At 40.5% G+C, this 4,356-nt stretch overlaps 1 non-coding gene across 1 annotated transcript; it reads left to right on the forward strand.

Moving 5' to 3' along the window:
• Positions 1 to 3,778: 3,778 nt before the first annotated feature.
• Positions 3,779 to 3,851, forward strand: TRNAT-CGU (transfer RNA threonine (anticodon CGU)). Its single transcript has one exon. It is a non-coding gene; the product is annotated as a tRNA-Thr (tRNA).
• The last annotated feature ends 505 nt before the right edge of the window (positions 3,852 to 4,356 follow it).

Here is a 4,356-nt window from a genome sequence, read left to right on the forward strand (position 1 = left end):
TCGCTTCTTCTGGTGACTTATATATATATATATATATATATATATATATATATATATATATATATATATATATATATATATATATGGTATCTCAAAACCGTTACTTTAACCGAAAAAAAGAAAAAAAACATAACGAATGTTACCTCCGCGTAGCTCCGGAATCATCAGTTTTAATAAATGGGTCTTTGCTGCAGAAACCCGCAATGAGAATTTTTAAATGTCAAATTTATGTTTCACACATACTAACCCAAGCAAGGATTGTGCTCAATTGCACTCAATGTACAGTTAACGACAATTATTTGTACAAATGTAATGAACCTTAGCAATGTTATATAGAAGCTTAATGACGCCTGCCCATGTTATGGCTTCTGACTCTGCAGTGACCCCGGGTGAAACCGTTTTTTTTTGTTTCATTGGAGCATTATACACAAAGTGAGGTTCAATAATCTACAGTATTCACAAAGAAGCTGTCACTGAACTCTCAAGCAATTTACAACAATCGGCCTTTTCTTGATCCTTCAGCACCTTCAATAAAGCATGTCGAAATCGGTACCGTTGGTCCTAGCCACAGAAATGGCCCGCCGCGTGCCAGTAGGCAATCACGGAGGCCTACGGAGGCCTACATTGGTGCCTTTTTATGGGGGAGGGGGGACTTGGGAGATGTCATAGGGAGGAGGGGGCCACTCGAAAGTTTTTGACACCATATGTGCCTTGCAGACGCGTCAGTCTAGAAAAATCACGAAGGGGGACACACATCTTGCAATAGCAGCCATTTTGTTTTAATATTTTGCAGGTTTTATTTTTGTTTATATAGGAATCAAAATCATGCCTAGACATCAAATTGACAAACGAACGTAGGTTCCCACCACTCGTAATTGCATTCTTCTGTTGATTTTTCTCCGGAACCCGTCGAGAGTGGCAGTTGCGATTTCAATTGTCTCACACAGCTGATGGGTATTGAGCACGTGTACACACTACAAAAAAGCATTGAAAAGTTGAATGTTTTATACATACTTATCAAGCATTCTTATTTGTGACGTTTTTAAGATAAATTTATTGGGGCCCACTTGCAAGGAGTGTCCCCCTCCCCTGACCAAGCACAAAGGGGTCGGGGAGTCAACATTCTCTACAATGTGGCAGCTTGGGCTAGTTGGTATGACATGACGATAGTTACAGCGCGAGAACAAAACGACGACAAAAAGACAAGAAGGACACGAAAGTCGTGTATTTCGTGTCCTTCCTGTCTCTGTGTCGTCGTTTTGTTCTCGCGCTACAACTATCGTTCTCTGCAGGTGTGGTCAACGGGCGTCGAGGTCGTGACCAGTATGGACTGTGAATCTGAGCTAATGTTGCATTTGCTCTCATTTGCACATACGATCATCGAGAGGTTTTTGTCTTGGGGGGATGCAAACCCTTCTTTCAACTTGCATCACGGATGAGGGAGGGGGTCGTGTTGGTGTCGCTAGAGTGGGTAGCAAGTGCTGGTGCGGCTTGAAGAGGTGAAGTGCCCCTTTTGCACCACCTGCCTCGCCCACGCCCATGCCTACACTTCATTCATTGAACACTGCGGTGAGGACTAGTTGACTAAATGCGCAGATTTGTTTTCTTCACATCTTATACCGCTGTATAAAACATTCTCACATTGTGGGAAAGTAGGTATTCTGATTAGTTTGAAGGAAAGTAACATTCAAGACATGACATAAACTCAAAAGAGCGGTTTCCTGCAATCGCAATCAGAAAACTCGTAGCAGAGTCGCTTCTTTTTTCGTGCAGAGTACAATGTAAAAGTGAGATCCGATTCGAAAAAAGCGAACTGAGTGACGTGTGTTGGTGCTTGCTCAATGATCAATGAAAGAAGTTTTCATGAAGTATGACGTAGCCAACAACAGAAACAAACTACTGCATCTTAAATGAAAAAAAACAAGCAAAGTGCTGCACATTCGTGGTAGAACATGTACATAGTTTGAAATACGTATATTTTATTATGAAAGCGAAATAAAAACTATTTTACAAAACGCAACGCTTTGCATTCATCGTGATGTCGACACATCTGTGTAGTGTCATTTATGCTATTTGGATGAAAATCTCTGAATTTCAACTAATTCAGTAACCTGTGGCAGAAGAGCCTTTTGAATGTTTACTTTCGGTTTCCGCGTCGCCCGCGCCGCCCGCGCCGCCGCTAGAGTGTACTAGAAGTGTTTAGGGGCGTGACCACGCCTCGCCACCTGATTCCTTCCGCGTTGCCCGCAGCGGTGGCACTGCAGTCGAATAGTACTGAAAGAAAGAATAGTACTGAAAGTTCCCGCGCTGCGTGCAGGATCTACTCGTCACTTCGGTTCCTTCGGCCTGTTTTCTTGATGACGATTTCTTCGTACCTGCGCACAATTCATGTCTAGCACATGGTGACATAGCCCTTGAAGTATGAGACAAATATCTAGTGAATTTGAGCTTCATAAAAGCCCTTGTGAGATATCGAAAATAATTCAGAAAGGGTGTGTCTTATACTGATTCCTCCTCTCTTAAATCTTTCTTTGTTGGTTAGGCGTGTACAATATTCAGAGTAACTGAGCCAATTTATTAGACGTTAGCTGTGCTCAGAAAGCTGTGAGATTAAAAAACAAATACTGTGTCACACGCACGCAGAACCAGAAAGCCATAAGTCCAGAGAGGAGAGAAACGGAATCTAAACCCCCTACACCACGAAATGTTTTCGTAATTTAACTTTTCAGGGTATACTGAAATATTTACACGCATTTACAGCGACCACTAAATGCCAAAGTTAGGCGTGATGCTGCACCCCCCCCCCCTCAGAAAAAAAGAAGAAATCTGTCATGGTAGCCCTGCGCCAATAATTTACAGTTGGCGAAGCTGAATATGGCGTGTCTCTACAGATGCGCTCTGTATATTTCACCTTTTCGACAGTATGAGGTCTCGAACTCTAGCGTAGTGTCAGACGAGAAATGCCTCACCTAAAAATAGTAGTTGTGCTGAGAGGCATATATATATATTGAAATAACTTGAAGATAGCACAAAAGAAAAGGATCGTCTTTACTAACGTTTCGGCCGTGGCACGGCCTTCGTCAGAGTCAATATATATATATATATATATATATATATATATATATTCGTCAGAGTCAATATATATATATATATATATATATATATATATATATATATATATATATATATATATATATATATATATATATATATATATATATATATATATATATATATATATATATATATATATAAGGGAAAGAAGTGTATACCTAAGGGCTCGTTTTTCCGTGTTTTTAACACAATATTAATGAGATATAACAGACAGTAATGCCAAGGAATGTACACGGGAAGTTATTAAAATCAATGGAATGTAAATAAGAAGAAAGAAAAGTGGTAATTTTTTCATCCACTTTTCTTTCTTCTTATTTACATTCCATTGATTTTAATAACTTCCCCTGTACATTCCTTGGCATTACTGTCTGTTATATCTCATTAATATTGTGTTAAAAACACGGAAAAACGAGCCCTTAGGTATACACTTCTTTCCCTTATTTCATTGAACGAGGGTCTCGTACTGGCAGACTTGGTGTGTTTAGGTTGTATAAGAGGGACAATTAATCAGCTGCCCGCTCATATTAAGTTCACGTGCTACGTGACGCCAGACATGCGCATAAGAGTGTTTTCACACTCGTTGTTTGGCTTATAGATGGCGCTGACTGTCGCTCCTACTTCTAAATTCACAGATAAACCCAAAAAAGTGGATGGAGGGAGGGCCGCTGTGATAGCTCAGTGGTTAGAGCATCGAACGCGTAATTCGAAGGTCGTAGGTTCGATTCCTGCTCACAGTTGGTAATTTTTTCATCCACTTTTCTTTCTTCTTATTTACATTCCATTGATTTTAATAACTTCCCCTGTACATTCCTTGGCATTACTGTTTGTTATATCTCATATATATATGTATATATATATATATATATATATATATATATATATGTATATATATATACATATATATATATATATATATATATATATATATATATATATATATATATTGTAATGAGCGAGACAGAAAACAAGATTCAACACCCGATACTGGGCCAGCTGTTCTTCTGTCTTCTTTCTCTACCTTCCCCTAGCTGCGCACGCGCCCGAGCCCCAGCGCCTTTTTTCGTCTTGACACTCGGCCATGACTGCGCGCGCGCGCGGAGCTGGCGGGAAAGTTTCTGCTGGGTGGGCTTGGCAGCATCGTAGTGGTCAGCCCGGACCACAATGCAACAAGGAGTGACGGTCTGGGGGAAGCGTCTCTGGTGGACCACACTGGCTGCTTCGAGCCGGTCGGTCAACGCCACG

The sequence above is a fragment of the Rhipicephalus microplus genome, chromosome 4, assembly GCF_043290135.1.
Source record: "Rhipicephalus microplus isolate Deutch F79 chromosome 4, USDA_Rmic, whole genome shotgun sequence".
Classification (NCBI taxonomy): domain Eukaryota; kingdom Metazoa; phylum Arthropoda; class Arachnida; order Ixodida; family Ixodidae; genus Rhipicephalus; species Rhipicephalus microplus.